The 19682-nt window shown below is 40.3% G+C and overlaps 1 protein-coding gene across 8 annotated transcripts in view; it reads left to right on the top strand.

Moving 5' to 3' along the window:
• Positions 1-3096: 3096 nt before the first annotated feature.
• Positions 3097-19682, top strand: part of ZNF438 (zinc finger protein 438) — a 59080-nt gene continuing 42494 nt past the window's right edge. For 3 of the 8 annotated variants that reach the window (XM_075419651.1, XM_075419645.1, XM_075419646.1), the window contains exons 1-3: positions 3548-4001; positions 5078-5159; positions 5656-5709. The gene's annotated coding sequence lies outside the window, so the exon portion shown is untranslated. The other 5 variants (XM_075419652.1, XM_075419649.1, XM_075419647.1 and 2 more) reach the window with 4 other exon arrangements.

The raw sequence follows: 19682 nt of genomic DNA, 5'->3' as shown, positions 1-19682 counted from the left end.
GTATTATAATTATTTAAGACCACTTGGAGGATTCACCTTCTAATTAATTGTATTTTATAGGTTCTGTAACTGCAAAACACTTCAGCTTTAGTAGGCACAAAAAGGTGAAGAAAGTTTATTTTTAATTTTCAGTTCCTGCTGAAATTATAAATTACTTTTAAATGAAGTATTCTGAGCACAGGAACAGTTATTTCAGATAGAGAGCCTCCAAGTGGAACACGCAACTGAAGGACAGTATCGTCTCATAAATGTACGTTGGTTCTGAAATGACTTTGAGCCAGCCTGCCTGTTTTATCACCTCACATTTCATTTGCCAAGATGCAGTTACTGTATTCATAAAATTGTGTTTATGGTCAAAATAACTAATTCTAATTCACATATATTTTCATGAAATCTGAGTTCAAAAGGAGACTAAACTTTTAAGTTCCTTTTATTGTTTGGATACACTAGAAAAACAGTTTTCAGGCCCAAAGGCTTGGGATATCTGCTTCCTTAGCTGTCACTTTGCAGTGAGCATCAGAAAGAGATTTTCTGAAAACTGCACATATATTTTAAATATACTTCTAATTGTTAGCATACTGTGTAAACCTACACAGTTCAAATTTCAGCTTTAGGTACCTGTAGAGAAATGTAGATATTTGGAAGTCATTTCATATTCCTTGTATCTTCTCCCACACTGACCCCTATTTTTGCCATTTTTGGTGCTTTTGGACTTAATGCCACAGCAGCAGCATGATTCTAAGCACATGATAGCAAAATATGTCAGAATTAAATGCTTGCCCTAACCCCATTTTCCCCCTTTCCCTTGCTCCCACTTCTCAGGAGCTGTGCCAATGCTACTTCACAGAATCTTTGTTCCGGCAGCGGCTGGGGGTTCCTTCTCATCCCCTTTTTCCAGCAAAGGGCTACGGCACAACAGAACAGCTGTGCTGAGTGTGGGCTTACAGGAGATGGGGGTGTCCTGGAAAAGCACACGCGAGCGAGGAGGTTGTGGAGATGGGAGACAGTTCTGCATCACAGGACGATACTGGAAAAGGAGGTGGCCCCAGCGACCAATAATTTTTTAAGTCCTGCAGGAAGAAGTCTTTTTCTTCTCCACAAGGATCAGTTTTGTTGAAGAAAAGATGGTTAGAAGGAGGAAAAAAAAAAGTTTTTTTCTGACTGTTACATTTCCCTTCTCTTTACGTACATATTCTACACTTCCCTTCTTTCTTCTGCACCTTCTCACCTCCCTCCTGCCCAACTTACTTCTCCCTTCAGCCTTCCCTTAAATCCTGTATTATCCTGTCTTTGTCACACTTCCATTTTGTCTTTCATAGAATCATTTAGGTTGGAAAAGACTCTTAAGATCATCAAGCCCAGTCGTAAATCTAACACTACCAAGTCCACCACTAAACCATGTCCCTAAGCACCACGTCTCCACATTTTTTAAATACCTCCAGGGATGGTGACTCAACCACTTCCCTGGGCAGCCTGCTCCAATGCTTGGCAACCGTTTCAGTGAAGTTTTTCCTAATATCCCATCTAAACCTCCCCTGGTGCAATTTGAGGCTGTTTCACTTCGTCCTATCACTTATTAGGTGGAAAAGGAGACCAACACCCACCTGGGCACACTGCTGGCTCACGTTCAGCTGGCTGTCGACCAACACCCCCAGGTCTGTTTCTGCTGAGCAGCTTTCCAGCCACTCTTCCCCAAGCCCGCAGCGTTGCATGGGGTTGTTTTGACCAAAGTGCGGGACCCAGCACTTGGCCTTGTTGAACGTCATACTATGGCGCTCGGACCATCAATCCAGCCTGTCCAGATCCCTCTGTGCAGCCTTCCTGTCCTTGAGCAGATCGACATTCCTGTCCAACTTGGTGTCATCTGCAAACTTGCTGAGGGTCCACTTGACCCCCTCGTCCAGATCACTAATGAAGATATTAAACAGAACTGGTCCCAGTACTGAGCCCTGGAGAACACCACTCGTGACTGGCCACCAGCTGGACTCAACTTCCACAACTCATTGTGCCTGGCCATCCAGCTATTTTTTTACCCAGCAAAGAGGATGCCTATCCAAGCCATGAGCAGCCAGTTTCTCCAGGAGAATGCTGTGGGAAATGTTGTCAAAGGCTTTGCTAAAGTCTAGATGGACAACACCCACAGCCTTTCCCTCATCCACTAAGCGGGTCACCTAGACATAGAAGGAGGTCAGGTTAGTCAAACAGGACCTGCCTTTCATAAACCTGTGCTGACTGGGCCTGGTGACTTCGCTGTCCTGTACATGCTGTGTGATGGCACTCAAGATGGTCTGCTCCATAACATCCAATCTAAACCTCCCCTGAAGCAACTCAAGACCATTTCCTCTTCTCCTATCATTCATTACTTGGGAGAAGAGACCAACCCCCAACTCACTACAACCTTCTTTCAGGTGGTTGTAGAGAGCGATAAGGTCTCCCGTCAGCCTCCTCTTCTCCAGGCTGAATGACCCCAGTTCCCTCAGCTGCTCCTCGTAAGACTTGCTCTCTAGACCCCTCACCAACCTCACAGCCCTTCTCTGGACACCCTCCAGCACCTCAATGTCCTTCTTGTAGTGAGGGGCCCAAAACTGAACACAGTGCTCGAGATGCGGCCTCACCAGTGCCGAGTACAGGGGCACAATCACCTCCCTGCTCCTGCTGGTCACACTATTCCTGAGACAAGCCAGGATGCCATTGGCCTTCTCAGCCACCTGGGCACACTGCTGGCTCATGCTTAGCCGGCTGTGCTCCCCTCTGACCCGCTGCTTGCAGGTCCCTCACGCCCATTTCTCAGCACAACTCCTCTACTTTCCAGAGACTCCCGTTTTCCAGCCCGCCTTCCCGAAACCCCCAGTCCCACCGCCCCTAACCCGCGGCACAATGACGGTCGGTTCTGGGGCCGGCTGGGAGCCCGGCTGCCCCCACGCCAACAGCTGGCTTGGGAGGGGAGGCCGCACCTCAAGCACAACGGTGCCCGGGCAGTGCCAAGGGCGGCGCGGCCGAGGCCCGGGCGCTGCCCACCGCCGCTTTCCCGCCAACGCCACCCCCCGGCGGCGGCACTGCGCCTGCGCCGTGCAGCGGGCTGCCCGCCCACACGCGTACGGCCTTCCCGCGGGCCGGGAGGCCGCGCCGTCGCCGTGACGTCGCGGCGGCGTGACGCAGGCACGCAGAGGGGCGCGTTCGTAAGTTCCCTTCCCCCCGTGGTGGTGGGGGCTGTGGCCGGCGTGGGCGGGCGGCGCTGGGGACGGCGCGGGGCGCGGCTGCTCTCGCGGCTGCTCTCGCGGCTGCTCTCGCGGCTGCTCTCGCGGCTGCTCTCGCGGCTGCTCTCGCCCTCCCCGCTCCGGGCCGTGGGGCCGGGCGGCGGCAGGGCAGCGCGGAGGTGCGCGCTCTCCCCGGCGGGCCCCGAGGCCGCGGCCTCGCCCGGTGAGAGGAGTGCGGGCCCCGAGCGCGGCCCGCGGGAGCGCTGCGTTAGGGGGTGCCAGGCCCTGCCGGCGCAGCAGGGAGCGGCTGCGGTCGCCCGGCGTGGCGGGCGGTGTAGTAAAGGTCGGCGGCCGGGCTGCCGGGAGGCGCGGAAGCGACTTCTGCGGTTCTCTTGCGCCTGTTCGTCAGCGCACGTGGCCGTGGGCGGGAGCGCGCGGGGTCCCTCTGCCAGCGCGGGTCGGGGCCGGGCCCGGCGCTGGCGCTGCCGTGGGAGCACAGGCGCTGGGGCTGGGGCCGTGGCCAGGAGCCCGGGGGCCGGAGGGCTGCCGGCCCTGCCGTGGCTGCGGAAGCGAGCGCAGTCAGCGGGCGCGGTGTTCGCCCGTGGCGGTGCTGGGGCTGCCGGCTCGGGGGTCTGGTGCAACTTTTGGTGATAAGGAAATAAAGCACACCGCCCAGCTGCTGAGGGGTCTGGTGCGGGTGGCGTTGGCAAATTAGGGAGGAAACTGTCTGAAAGCAGCGTGAAGGGAGTTCTGGAGCGACTGCGGCACCATCCGCGGCGCGGCGGGTTTGGAACAACCCGAGAGGTTCGCTGGTTTAAATTTGTAGTGTCCAGAAGTCGTGCTTTATTAGAAGACTTACCTGAATTAAAATTGGTCTGGGACATCTTATGTTTTGTTGGCACTCTTTTTATGCTGTCTTGTGCCCAGTTCCTTTCTTTTTCTCCACGCCAAGTAAATCTCGTCGAAGCTTTTTAATGTGTGTTGAAATCTCGGTCAACAGTCTAGCCCTTAAATGATGTGTAGGTTACCTGGCTTCATGTAGATATTATGGTCTTGAATTTGCTTGTACTGATTCATTTGAACCTGTAATATGCTATTAAAGATGGTCATTCATATTATTATTCCATAATAAAAAGGAAAGAGGAGGGTAACATAAGTTGGTGTGGCACAGCTCACTTGGATTACAGTAGGTTTTGTGTGTAGTTTTTTGGGGTTTTTTTTTTTGCAAGACCATTTATCAACCAAAACCCTGAGCTGCTTCTCTTTTTTATCTTTTTTCTTTTTTCTTTTTTTCCCTTTTTTCCTTTTTTTTTGTCTAACCTTATTGGAGCTAGTTATTTTTAGTACTAATTCCAGTAATTTTTTTAAAGTTATTTTTATGCAAAGCAAAATATGTAGTTCAGGAATGAATGAAATTTTTTTCCACTTCAGTAGTGAGAAGAACAGGATTTTTTCAAACTTAGTTTGTCAAAAATCAAAACAGAAGAGGAAAGAAAAAAGCTTTTGACAGTTTTGGTGAATGTTTAAAATATTTTTTGTGATGATCTGATAATGATGTTCTGAGCGTTTAATTAAAAATATTATTGGGTAGTGATAACTGGAGAATCAAAAGAAAACTAGCCCTGTGATATGGTCCAAATGTTTTTAACTTCTGGGCATGCCGTTGAAGTAATAGATTTTGGGGTGACTAAAACTTTGCTTTGAAAAACATTCTAATTACATTCATGAAGGAAATACTGGCTTCCTATGTATCCTTTACATCTCATTTGTGAGAGTATCAGAACTAGCAATGATAGTGACAGGGTGAGGTATTTCTCACTTTCACATAAAAGTTTAGATATATGTAGTGGTTGTCATACCTATATGTTTTTGATGTACAGGTTCAATGGTTATGCTGCGTTAGATGGAAGGAGCATTCTTCATCTGTGACTTGGGGTGTTTCGAGGATTTTTATGTGCAGAGGTAATAAGTTATTTATGGAAGTGGTTTAACATTTTAAGTGTCTATATGAAACTGGTGATGGTTTCATGTATTTATTTGCACCTAAGGAGGTAGATGTTGTCAGGTCAAAGTGAAATGGTCAAATGGTGAAAGTACAACTTTGATCTGAGGTTGGCTGAGTGTTACTGCAGTTACAATTACAGAAACTTACAGGGTTTTAAAAGTATGTGGTCAAATCAGGAATGTGTGAACTTTATCAGTTATTTTAGCAATATTTATTCAAATAGTTATTATTGCAATTTCTAATCTGAGGTACTGTTAATGTATGGTAAGCTTCAGAAGAGAAGCCATTGTATTTGATCTATTGAGAGCAAACATGTTTAGTAGAATTCTTGTTTTTTTACCGCTTTCTAAAATGTATGCCTCTTTTTTATTTAATATGATTTTCTGTCCTTTGCTAAATACATTTCCTGAGATATTGGGACTTTCTGGTTTTTTTTTGTTTTCCTTGAAACAGGAATTAAGATGGCTGAAATATTTTATTGGCCTTAGCAGCAGCAGGATGTATAAGGTGGGTATGTTGAAAGAGTATGGTTAATATCCTTGCAGAATATTTAAATTTTTGATTACATGTCTGAACACAAAGAAATGACATACAGTAAGCTAGGGTTCTTCCCAGTGGCAGATGTAGGTAGCTTCCCTACTTTCAGTTGTGGTAAGCTGCTACATGCTTAGCAAAGGTTACACGAGTAGATGCAGGCAGCATTAGGTAGCTGATGCTTTTTCATTTTGCATGCTTTAATAGAAATTTTTCTTTTGTAAAACTGGCCTGAGAAAATACCACAAAATTTTTTTGAATCTTCTATTCAGTGTTCTGGTTAAATGTGATCAAAGAAGAAAAAGATTCAGTTGCTATCCATGTACTGTGCTTGTTACGTAGACAGTGTTTATTTCTATATTTGATTTGCTGTTTGTTGGTTGTTTTTAATTCTTTAACATCATTGAGGGTGTACTCCAGTGGGAGTGTAGTCCAATGATAGGAATGGTTTTCAGAATTTCCATAAAATATGTTAGTGGTTCAGCAGCAATAAAAGATGTTTTGATGCTCATCCTCATCTGCAGTCAATTTAAGATTTTTGTCCTTATTTGCTTAGACTTAATGCTTAATGTTTATCATTATAATTCACTTATGGAAATCCAGAATGTGTTTTTATGTAAAAAGATCTTTTTTAAACAAAATTTAAAACATGAACATACTTTACAAGACTGACATTGGCAAACAAGAACAGCGATGCTTGCATAATAGTTGAGCACTTTCTCATGAAGTGTATTTGCATGTTGTTGTTATCAAAGTTGAATGAAATGCAAACTTATTCACAATCTAACGATTAAAAATAATATAGATGGTGTGGATCTTTAATGTTGGGGTTTTTTAGTTTTGAAAAGAAGTTGTGATGATTTTTTGATTTCATGCTTTCTCTTGCTGATATAACAAACAGGTTCTTACTGTCAGCTTAAAATAGCGTTTGGAGAATGCTGTCTTCTTTGTATTGTGCTTGCTGTATATTACTGTTGGTCTTGTCAACCCTTCATGACAACACACAGAACAACTGGGTAGAAACCATCCTGTTCTTCCTGAGATTTTTTAATAAAGTGTGTCTTTGGCTTATTATAGCACTATATTTGCAGGTATTGGTTTGTACTTAGTAAGCTGGTTAAACCCAGCATAAGTAGTATTCAAGTATTATTTTTTTTAAAGGACCAATTCCATGGGTGTCTGTGGTGTAATTAAATGCTGTAGGAAATGTTATCATTGTTTGTGGAGCAATACATCTTACTGTGATAATTCTTCCTAATTAATATCAAAAATGTAATCAAAACACCATAAACCGAATTGTGGTAGTACTGTACTGTGTATTAAACATGGATACAAATGTGCATAAATTAAGGAGAAACTATCTTTCACTTGTCATTTCAGTCTTTTACCATTTCAGGAAAGAACTACTTCCTCACCTAAACTGTGAACTGTTCTTTGTATCATTGGTTCTTTCTTGCATCTTTTTGAAGGGCGTACAGTACTGAAAGCCTTGCCTGAAGAGAGGCTAGCCGGTGTCCTGGTACCAGAACAGGCTTAGTGTTGAGCTGTCAGTGTACTTTCAACTATTGTGCAAATGGGAAGGAAAGAATATAAAAGTAGCTCGATGCATCTTTCAGAGTTGTAATGCATTGTGGTCACTTCATTTCTGGTTAAGCTTTTCTAAAAAAAAAAAAAAAAACAAAAACCTTTATTTTTTTTGAAGAGTGAGTTGTTTTCTTCATGGGATCATATAAAGAGTAAAACTATGTGCTACTGAGTAATGAATGTATGTATTTTTTGTAGTGGGACTTTTAGAGGCTGCTATAGGATGTTAATTTCTGTGTGTGAGTCCTGTAGTTTCATTCTGTGGCTTAGTCCTTCATTGTTTTTCAGAAAGTCTAAGCCCAAGATCATTGGTTTAGGAAAGGTATCATGGTTAATGCTAAGAAGGGGTCACGTGCCGACCTGAGCTTCAGAGCTGAACTGTCCCAGCCCAGCTGAAATGCCTGTGTCACCGCAAGTCACTGGACAGGTGGGGAGGTAGGAGTGTTCTTGAGGCTTGCTTGGGTGTTTGCCAGGAGAAGCAGGTGCAAATGAAATGGAAAAGCAGCTCAGAAAATTTGCTTGATGGGCATAGGAGTTGTTGGGGCACATAAACTGCTCCTGGCAGACTTACTAGGACCTATTAGTGATGTTGGTTTGGGATATTAAGTGTCTTCTAAGTTAGTTTCATGGAAAATTTTTGCTGTTTGTTTGAGTTTGGCTGACAGATCAGAGCAATGTTTCCACACTCAGCCTTCCACATGAAGCCCTATGTTACTGGTAAGTGAAGGTTGAAATGTCTGTAGGAAGTATTTAATGATTCTACCTGACCCAAAACAGAAACCAAATGAAACCCTTAAAGGTGCGTTGTCTTATTTTTGGTGCATTATTAATCTGTTGTAAAGGACAATTGCAAGGGACTCTCAGAACCTTGTCCCTAGGGAAAGGTCTTCAGAAGAGAAAGGGATACATGATTACAAATTACAGCTTAGACCAATGTCACTTCTATTGTTCCCGTGCATCTTTGCCACTTCGATTTTCTTACATATATGTTTGTGGTTCTTTTGGGTGAACCGTAGAAAATAGGGATGTTCCTGTTACTGATTTCTGTCATTTTGAGCACACTTTAGTCTTAGACATGTCATTGATTTTAAATAGCAGTGATACAGAACTTAATTTTGGTGTTTTATTTGGCTATACTTGACTGGTTAGCCTCCCTAAGTGAGGTTACAGTCTGCCAATTTTCTCTGAGTGCCTCATATTTATATCAGGCTGCTGTTTCAGTGAAGTAGTGCTACATACACTAGGACATGAGCTTCTGACAGTTCTTGGTTTTGCTCAGCTCAGTCAAAGCAAAACAGGTGGTGGAGAAATAAGGTAGTTCCATATTTTTAGGAAGCAAGGCAGTAAAGTTTAAATATCGGCATTCAGTCTGAGGTCAGTCACCGCTGATGATACACATTGTCCTAAAGGTAACAGTATATGAACCCCCAAAATACTGTTAAGGAATCAAGAAGGATCAGTCTATGAAAACCCACGTAGTTATGTTGTGTATAGAAGTGTGCTCTGTGTCTGCACACTTACGTTATCAGTCTGCTAGTGAAATGTCCTCAGTTAACAATGTGGATGTATAGTGGGTTTTATTGCTTTTGTCATCAACACGTTTTGAGGCTTTACTGAAGAAGGAAAACAAATTAGTATTGGATTTAGAAAGAAGGGACTGTTCTGTATTACAGGACTGTGACTGAGACCACCCAAATGCCTTCAGCTGGTTTTTGTTATTTTCACAAATAGATTGTTCTTTCAGCAGAGTGTTTAAGAACAGAGAGTTGGGTCGATCACTCTATTATGTTTTTCCCTAAATGGCAGTATTAAACTTTACAATACTGTTCATGATTGAGAAAAGAAATCTTAGACTTTTTATTCTCTTGTAGTTTTTTCGCTTCTTCAGATGCACCTTTTTCTTGGAAACTTGTGTAGTTTTGGCTGGCTGTGCACTCCTTAAGGGTCAAAGTAATATCTATCATAATTTATCATATTTTAGTAAGTTAATTCAGGGATGTTGTATGTTTTCCATAGTTCTTGTAGGGTAAGTAGGATGTAGAACGTTCTTGCCGTCCTTGTATGCTTGCATGATGTTTTCTGTTAAAGTCTTAATTTTTCAAAGGGCAGATCTGCTGTGTTACGTTACAGACTTGTTCTTACACCAAAGACACCACACTTGGTGCCTCATTGAAGGTCTAAAGATGAAAAGTTCACGTACCTGCAGTTCAGGGCAGTTACCTTAAGCTTAGTCTGTGTTTATGTTCTCTTGGAAACGAGTGATTTTCTTTCTAGGGAGATATTCTGATGGGCATATGACAAAGATCAGTGGACTGTAATGGGTGAGATATGAGGAAGAAATTATGCTGAAGGATAAAAAAGCAAAGACTACCCTGGCCTGAAATAGTAAGTCTTCACTTGTTCACAGTGTGACATATTCAAAGTGAGGGATTGCGTGTTAAAAATCTTGTTTCCAAGAGCTCTGTTAACTTCTGATATCTGTGATTATACTTGCAATCGGAGTAGACAAAGGAGAACAGCATGAGGCATGCCATCACAGTGTATGTGGTGCTGGATGCCTCCTCTAAAAAGGAAGGTGTAGAGGAGAGGAGATTCAGAGAAAAGGCTAAAAGAATGATCTACAGGCATAGAAATTTCCTTATATGAAGTGAAATTGAAAAAAAATGTTAGATTGTTTAGCCTTTGAAAGGCAGTGAATATGATGAAGTGTAACACAAGTACACAGAATGATGAATGGTTTGAGAAGTAATTCAAGAGCTTTTGTTCTGTTGGCTCATGCTATAAGAGTAAGGGGATGTTCTATGAAATTAGGGTGGCACATTGAGAAAGGAAACTTGAGAAAGGATGTATTTCTTAGTAAACTGATAAGACAGCTCTGAAACGTAGCGATAATTTTAATTTAGAAAAAGTCTAATAGAAATTGGATAATTTAGAATGCGAGAATATTTACACAAGCTCAGGTTACCTTTTTTGTGAAAGAATATAACGCCTCAGTTTTGTCACTTATAAGATTATTTTTACCATCATGATTTTTTTCTAAAGCTCATCTAAAAACTGTGTATTTATGATGGGAGTAAAGGAATTATGTTTTTCCCTAGTTTGTTTACAAGAGAAGTGGTTACAGTGTCTCACTAATTTGTTTGGTCTGTATCCCTCTGTTAGGTTATATCTAGGTGAAATACCTGCCAGGTACTATGTGTAGCTCTCTTAGGAGTATCCACTTTGTTTTTCTTGTCAGTGGGGATGTTGAGGATGAAGCTTTGGGGAGTAGCATCAGGGTCCTCATCAACCTGGAGAGAAATTACGTAGGGCAGTTGTGTTTGTGACTTGCCACTTGTGAGATGCTGTTCTGTTCAGCTTTGATTTTTCTGTTGCCTGGGCTCATGCATTAAGTAGGTGTTCCTGCAGTAATTTGATCCAAGTCAGTACACAAATTTGTTCTGTACCTAGAGAGATGGAATATTTAGGGTGGGTGAGATGAGCTAACACTGGCCTTCTGTGTCATCCAGCCAACTTCCAGCAAGTATGTAAAAAGTCATAAAAAATAGCAGTAGGGGTATCTTAATTAAATGAGCATGCTTGTCGCTCTGCCAGTCTCTCCTCTTGGCATGGTTCAAGTCCTAGAAACTGTGTTTGTTTTCAGTCTCTATCAAACTCAAATACAAAGTTCTGTGATAAAAGCACCAAAAGCAGTGTTCAGCAGTAAAAGACTACAGAATCAGCTTTTGCTCATTCCTACTGAAATGTCCTTTTCACTCTGTTTAATGGAGGCTGCAGTTTTTACTTTTGTTGTGTTTAGCAACAGATTGGCTTAGATATGTTGTATTTGGCTCTAGAGCAGCAAAGAACAGATGTCAGAGAGGTGCTGTGACAGGAATAAAAAGATTCAGAAGGCTTGTGGGAATTTGGAGAGTGAGGGGGAAATCTTCCTCCTATTTTGTCCCTGCTAGAATCCATATTATAACATTTAGAGTTGCAATTCAGTTCAAAACTTGCTGTGCTGTAAGGCTTGGTGCGTTGGCGCAGGCATTCTTTCCCACAGCTCAAATTGTGGAAAGAGAGTTTATTTATAAAATAAAATATGCCTGTGAAATTATAATTGATACCTTAATTGTGGATAACTCGCTTGAAAGATGGTAGCTTAGTGACCTGCGGAATGTGTTCCTGGTTTAGAATAGCCACGATTTATACTGAAACATTCGCCCTGTATGAATCTTAAAAACGGAATTCCCCTGTCAAGGCAGACAAACTTCGGTAACTGAGAGGTGGTCTGTCAGGGATGATGACCCTAAAATAATGGTTAATTTTTAAACATTATTTAGGGTTGGAACATCTAAATAGTAAGTTTTGCCATTTGGGAATTGTTGCTATTTCCAAAAAACTCATTTAAAAGCCACCACTACATGTTGCCAGTCTTTACATAAGCAGGTGGGTGCCAGATGTATGTGGGATCCTGGAGAAGTTTGTTTTGGTTTCTTTAGAAAAGCTGAAAAATTATGGGTTCTGTATTTAAAGACTTTGTTCTAGATCATTTAATCGTAAGTACTTGTAAGGTTTCTTTTACATGGCAAGATTTCACTTTTAAAAGAAGCATGAAACTGTAGATTCCATTTAGGCTAACTCAAGATCTGCAAGGATCGTACCCGTTGTGGGTTTTTTTATGCTTTCGTGCAAGTATTAAACCTACGTTATGTACCAGCATGCTGTGAAGTTAGCTGTGTACTGCAAGGAGAGCTGGTTTGAGATGATATTAAGATGTAATTGATCTAATTCACTAGAAGTTTTGAAACCTTTTTTGAAGGTGTTCTTCCATCTAAAAATCTTCAAGCACTTGGTATATAATATTGATGGCCATGGGAAAGTGAATTTTTTTTCTGATTTTGAGACACAGCAGCATATTTTCACAAGGTTAAAGTAGAGCAAGCTCTTTTATTTTGCTTTTTTCATTTTTAAAATGAAACTGCAGTTGCAGAAATGCAGAGAAGCAGAAAAAGTTATTAACCAACTAAGTTCGTGGGAACTCCTGACTGTAGAACGGGTTTGTTCTGCAGATGTCTCTTCCTCTTTCAGGAAGCTGTTCATTTCTGGAAAAAAGCAAAAAAAAAATCAAGAACTATGAAATGTTAATTACAGAAGTGGAGTAATGGACTTTAATTGGACCATCGAAAATGCAAGCCAAGGAAACAGAGTGAAGTCTTGATGGCAATATCTAATGATTTGCAAAGCATCCTACCCCTGGAAAACAAGAAGCGGAAAAAGAATTGTCATTTGGATACTGGACTGTACCTATATACTATTGAAACTACCCTGTCTTAACAGAAGAATAGGACAGGAGAACTATCCCAGGCCTTGTTTAACCTGGGGAGATTTCAGTGATGGGAGAAATAATCATCTTGGGCAGTCTAAGCCTTTTTTTGTCTTAGTGGAATTGTGTTTTAAAGCGTGTGATGTTCAATAATGAAAACAGTTTACTTGAGTTGTCACTTTATGACATTTCATACATGAAACACTAGAAAGGCCATTTCTAAAATGTTTATTAATAATAAAAAGTTAATAGATAAACTTCAAAAATTGGTGGAGTTTAGTACTGGTTGGCCCAGAATAACAGTCGTGCTTGCTTGGAGGGTATTTACAAAGAAAAGTTTCAGGTTTTCTTTAGCAGTCTCTCTCTCCAATACTTGTCTGTGAATGGTGTAGTTATCTGATAATTCAGTCTTTGGCAGTTAAATTTAGAAAACTGCTTTATATTGGAAGGAGGAAACATTTAGCATATATACTTGCAGTATATATGCCATATACTTGGATGGGTATATTAACAAATGTGTTGACTGAATGTAGATGCCCCCAAAAGAGGAAGTTTTAAATTTCAGTTGAAATCTAGTTGTATTATAAATAATTGTATTTAGAAGCTTAATATTTTTCAAAACTAGTATCTTTGGAATTCACTTTTTCATTATGAAGTGGGTTCATAGGCTCAGAATATGACATCCTTCACTTCCAGGTTTTTAGAGTTAATTGTATTTCTTTCTGGAAATAAGATGAATGCTAATAACCTCTCCATTAAAAACATTACTAGTACTGGTACATTACTAATTTTCAGATGTAAATTCTAAAGAGATTCTATAAAGAGCAGATGTGGTCAGGTGGAAAATGTTGTTGGTTTGCAAAGGAATTGTACGTTGGTGGTGCACACTGTTACGAGCCACAGTGCTGCTTCAGGGTCCAGCAGATGAATCAGTTGCAAAGTGATGTATTCGGCTTCTGACATGCTGCCTGCACTTGCGAGGCACAGAAAACACTGCCCAGTGCAGTTGCCATCAATTCGTTTGCGCGGTAAGGGTCCTTGTAGTTTGCTCGTGGCTTCTAACAGACTTCAGAATTGTCAGTTCACCTTGCTGTGAGAAAGGCTGGGGTTTTATGCACGTTGGAACTGTCACAGGTCGCTGAAGAAGCAATAGCAGTATTACTGGGAGTATTTTTGCTTTACCTCTACAAGTGCTTTGCAGACAGAGTGTCTTGCAACAATATGGAAATATTTTTCTGACCGATCAACAAATGGTGTTATGTGCTGTGGACAGATTTGTGTTGAGTTTATAGCCATCGAAAATCTAGTGTCTCATCTATGATTGCAGTTTTCTTGGTAAACATCTTGTATGGATATTGTACTGCTGAATATTTGATCTTCTGTGGAGACAGGCAATTTTAGGAGAAGTGACTTTAATCTTAGAAGAGTGTATATTGACTGAGAGAGGTAGTTCAGTTTGTTTTCGCAAATCACTAGCCCTTAGAAGTGGGATTAGGCTTAGTGCAGGAGAAAATGGAATGTTCCCTTTGTCTCCAGAATAGGTCAGGGTGCTTGCTCTTTTCAGCCGCAATCTCAGTAAAACAATCAAAAATATAATTGTTTCATATTTCAGTTTTATTTCCTGAAGAATGGGAGTTAGTTACTTGTGCAGGCCATAATGTCAGCAATGACTTTTAGGTCCTCTTGATTGTTACTTCTGCACTGCACCACATCTGCCCTGTTTGCATGCCTGTGCTTGGAATTCTTATGTGCTGTTTTTGGATTTTTTTCCCCCTTCAATTTTATTTGTTTAGCAATTCCACTGAGCGGGTAGCTGAGTAGACTTCGGTCATGCAGGAGTTGGTTGTGCATGCGGTGTTAGTCAAGGCAAAGACCCGCCTTAGATGTGAAGGCAAGGAAAAGGAAACTAGATAGAATCCAACAGAACAGATGAGAAAGAAGACTTTGGTAGTAAAGAAAGGTATGTAGATGCACTGCAAATGCAGTGTGTGGTGATGCGGTTCTGATTTGTACTTTTAAGAACAACTAAAGAAGCACGTAGTTTAAAGTAGTAAGATAATTTATTGAGTTTTTTAATCGTATAAGTATCTATCTCTTTTGGGTAGATCAGGTATAGACTAATAGTCATTTTAGGGAAGCTTATTATTTTTATTTACTATAGTGAGAATATATTAATCATAGTTTTAATCAATGAATTAATAAAACCACTAATGTTTGGTTGCTCTATGCTCATCTCTCTTTAGCATCTGGTCAGGGTTATGTGCTAATACTTTATCTGGTATCTTTATCTTGGCATTATCTGTTGGTAGATATAAAGGAATACAATTTTGCTCAGTGGGGAGCTTAAAAAAAGTCTCTTGCTCCATTAAGATGGTTCCCAGGTCTGTGTGAAGAACATGCGTGTGTGATCACTGTTTACTTTCAAAATGGCACTTGGAGGCTTTGTAATTAGGTTGACCTACAGTCAGATTACTCAAATTCTCTAGTGTCCCTAGAGAATAGAAATTGCTTCACCAGCAAGCACGTAGGGTAGCTTGAGCCCAATCTGTTGAGCTGTGGGGTTTATTTCAGAATTTGGGAAATTGATTTTTATGGAACAGATAACTGAGGGAGTTGGCATTCTTGCTTGGATAATGTACTATTTAGTTTGAAAGGAAGTTTCCCATGACTAAATAAGAACAAGATGTTTGACCACCTTCTAGGGAGGAGACTGTGTGGTCAGCATAAAATGAAAAGAAATAATTCAGAAGAGAGAACTGATCATTCTTACATGATGTTTGAACATTTGCGTGTTTCTTCTGGGCGTTAATTATACTGCATACACATGGCAAGAGGAAAGACCAGAGGTTTTGTTCTCTTCTTGGAAGTATAGCTTTATCACATTGTTGGGAATTTATAGCCTAGTAATATATAGTGTTTTTTCCATTCCTGCATTTTGCAATTGGTTTGTGCAGCCTTATAGTTTGGCAGCTGGGCGCTCACTTTTTCATGATTTTTTTTGGCAAGAAAGGGTTACTGTTCACATTTCCTGTGTAATTCCTTCTGATCTTGCTGGGCTGTAATTACTTTCTTGATGTTAAACATTCCCAGGCTCCTATAACCTTCTAGCCTGCTTGCACTGGCCAAGTTTGTCCCAGGTGATCATGTGGGCGAACCTCCTGTTTTTAAGGATAAAAATCTCTCCTTCCTGTGTAAGATAGGCTACATACTCTTTCCTTTGCTGTGCAATCCCAAGAGAAATCTTTTAAAAAATAATAATAAGGTAACACATCACTCTTTGAGGGTCAGATTTAGCAGCCAAATAGACAATAAATTAAATGTATGGGTTTAGAATTTGCTGAATCTTGGTTGAATGCGAGTTCGCTTTAAAGATTATTTTTTCTTAATACATTTGGAAAATAGGTAATGATATAAAAGAGTTTTTGACTGTAGTGTCTTACTTTTGACCATACAATTGGCAAAACATTTTAAGCTAGTTTAAATATAGAACTACTTAGTTGAGCCTTCAGGATTTTTTTTTCTTTTGAATTCTTTGCAGTAGCTGCATATCTTACAGAAAACGAGAGGATATTACTCGATTCTCTTTCCCATGTAGTTCAATTATCCTGTATTTCTTCTGCTTTTCAGTTTGTGGTATATAAGCAGTAAACACAAGGTATTATTTTGTTTTTAAATAGAAGTGACTGCATACCGCTGAAAAATTTTGACTTCAGAGGTGTGGGAACTGAAGTGTTCTGTTCTGCAAAGGCACAGAAAGGTTCTACGTGCCACTGCTCAGCTGCTCTTTAGCTTTAATCTGGAGGAGCCACCTGTAAGAATGCAAGTGAAGGTTGCTTTCCATGACCTTTATGCTATTTTCCCACAGTGCCAAGAAAGGTGCAAGATCATGATGGCAGGCTTTTTTTAGGATGTGAGGAGTTATAGTGTGCTGATACATTGACATCGGTGGGTGGGTTTTTTTTGCTGCTGACAATGTCAGAGAAAGTAGATGGAGGTTCTGTGCACCATTGGTTCAAGAAGTAGCTCAAATTTTGATACTTCATTCCAGAGTGATCTCATTGGCTTATTATCCTGTTACAGATTATTTTTTTGTCCTGGTGCTAGTCTTACTACCTCGTGTATTTAAATGGCTGCTGTGTGAAATTCTCAGGCTGCTAGTAATTCTATTTTGTTTAGCTGTGGTATTGTGCTTGCAACTCAGATACTCAGAAGTCTTCCCAGTAAATGACTGACTGAAGTCTCATGAACGCGTAACTGTGTGTGAGCTCAGTTGGGATTATACTTCGAAGAAAATGTTATGTAGGTAATAAATTGTAGGAGTTCCAGCCCTTTTCTTAGTTAAATTTTCATGCATACCAATGCCAGTATATAAATAGAAGTTAGGGCAGTTGTCGTATGTGTTGTTAACTATGCTGCTATGCTAGTGAAGGATAGGAAGAGTAGATTTTAATGAAAATGTCTTTTTAGTTTTTATCAGGAAGTCTTCTTGAATTTGATGGCTTAGTTATAATTGGCATGCAGTCAGTGTGCTGCCCAGTTGTTAATTGCATGCTCTGTCATATAATTGGGAACATGGCTGTCAGAGAAGCCTGATTTTGTTGATGAACGCAGAGGTTCTTACTGGCATATTATTCAACACACAGAAAACCAGTCCTGGGATAAAGTATTTATACAGTAGTCAAAAAAACCTATGAAGCACTGAGTAAAACTGAACAGACAGAAGATGATACTGGTGGTATCTTGTAATTAGACTGTTCCTTTATCATTTTGTCATGGTCTGCATGGGATCTCCAGGTACCTGAGATTTTATAGGAGGCTTCATATGAAGAGGGCTTACCTAAACACATCCACTTGGGTATGCGTTAAACATGTTGCAAACATTCTAGGCTTCCTGTGCTACGAAGTGCAGCAGGATAGTTATTTGGTTAAAGCTTTTTTCAAAACAGCTTACTTGTCACTTTATATTATGAAAGCACTGATGAATTTAGAGTTAGTTGAAAGAGAGTACAACTGTATTGAAGCCTGCTTTCTATCTAATAGGATGTATAGATCGTCTTTCCTTTCTCTTTTCCTGTGTAATTTTGCTCGTGCTCAGATGAAGACAGTGAGGAATTACACATCATATTGTAATTAAAGGTAGTCTGTTTTAAATTTACTTTGTAAAGTGCTTAGAGTGTAACTGACCTGACTCTCCTTTATAAATTTTGCCTTTGCAGTGGAAAAATACCCTGACTGGTAATGAATTTTATTCTACAAAAAATAAGTGGTTTCACAGTCCTATGCAAATAACCTCTTTTTTATGTAGAAGGCATGTTACAGGACGTAAGTTGGTGGTGTTGATCTTGTGTGTGTGTGCAGCTTGATCTTCTAGTGGTTTAACGTAAAACTTTTGCATTTATTATCTCTAATGTACTGAAGGCAAGGTGATGCACGTAGCTGTGATGCAGGAAAGAACTGCACCTAATCTTAAGTGTATTCAGTGCAGAGAAAGCAGCTGTTTGGTTTTAATGAGCTACTATAGAATTAAGGAATAATCTGAATTTAGGTGAGCTTTTAAGCTTTCGGACAATGTAGTCAGCTGTATTTTTATATTCAGAGTTCTAAAAGTTCTCTCCTTGAGAAGACATATAAATTATTGTTATGACAAAATGCATAAATATGTCTAGGATTTGATGGTAATTAATTCATTTCACTTATCTAAGGCAAGATTGAATGCCTCAGTTTGAACCTGGCTATAAAAAGTAACATGTAGACAAATTTAACACGCATCAGGTTTAATAGCACAGTTCGTAGAACTGCAGACACTTTGCTTTTTAAATGCAGTGGTTTCTCACTTTCAATGTTCACAAACTGAAGTTTAGTCACAGAGTGCCTCTTGAATGGATTTTTAAGCGCATTTTTTATGACCCTGCCTTTCTTGAGTGACTTGAACTATATGTAACAAAGTATTAAGTACTGCTAAAATGTTGACTAGTGCTCTGATAGAATTATGTTGTTTACCATTGGTGTGCAAAAAGAATGATTGGTTCTTTGAGTTTTCTTGGATTTGTCCTGGTTCAGAAGATGCTGTGTATCTGCTGATGGGAGAATCTTGGAACACATGTTCTTTGTGCAGCTGTCTTTAAGGATCGTTTTTCTAGAGACTGGATTTGGTGAGCTATCTACATGAGAGTTCCACAACGTTTTGGCTTCAAAATGGATTTGTGTTGCACATCAGCTTTTTTGTGGTCTACATTTCATCTTTGGTTCTTTGTGTTTACACACATATTACATACATATAAATATATATGTAAATGTGTTAACACTGATGTTTTTATAGGAATTGGCTGTAGTCTTCATTCTTAGACAAGTATTAAACATACATAAGATCTTTTGGCAGTCCTTTGTATACTAGGTATGTACATTTTAATTCCATCTTTCTGATTCCTGTTTATGTAGTAATGGTTGCTGACTTGATGCACCTACTTTTGCTAATATTTATTCTTTAATGTATTTACGTATTTTCATTCTTAGAGTTCTATATTGATGCATTAGGGAGAAAGAGAGGTGAATCACAGAGCAGAGATCCCAGTGATGCAGGGGGAGAAGGTGTGAGGGTACTGTAGTTGCACAGTGAGAGGTTTTAGAAAGCAGAAATGCCAAAGTTATTCCAATCATCATTTCTTTTGAAAAGTTCATTTGTTATTTAACAGACTTTGTTATTTAACAGACACATATGTCAGAAAGCAAGAATTAGCAAGTTTGAAAAGGATGTGCTAAAAGGTAGTGTGTTCTTATGGGTACACATTACAGAATCATAGAAAAAGTTATTTTGGAAAGGAGCACTGGAGGTCATCTGCTCAAATGCCCAGGTCAGAACAGGGCTACCTTCACAGTTAGGTGAGGTTGTGGAAGACTTTATTTAGCTGAGTCGTCATCTCCATGGATGGATACTACATAGCATCTGGACAACCTTTTCCAGTGTTTGACCACTTCCACTGTGATTTTTTTTTTTTCCTAATACCTTGATTTCCCACATGGCAACTGGCCTGTAGACTTCTATCCTTCTCTTGTACAG

This window comes from Opisthocomus hoazin, chromosome 4 (genome assembly GCF_030867145.1).
Source record: "Opisthocomus hoazin isolate bOpiHoa1 chromosome 4, bOpiHoa1.hap1, whole genome shotgun sequence".
In the NCBI taxonomy this organism is placed as follows: Eukaryota; Metazoa; Chordata; class Aves; order Opisthocomiformes; family Opisthocomidae; genus Opisthocomus; species Opisthocomus hoazin.
The sequence above is the reverse complement of the archived record's forward strand: the minus strand, read 5'-3'. Positions and strand labels throughout refer to the sequence as shown.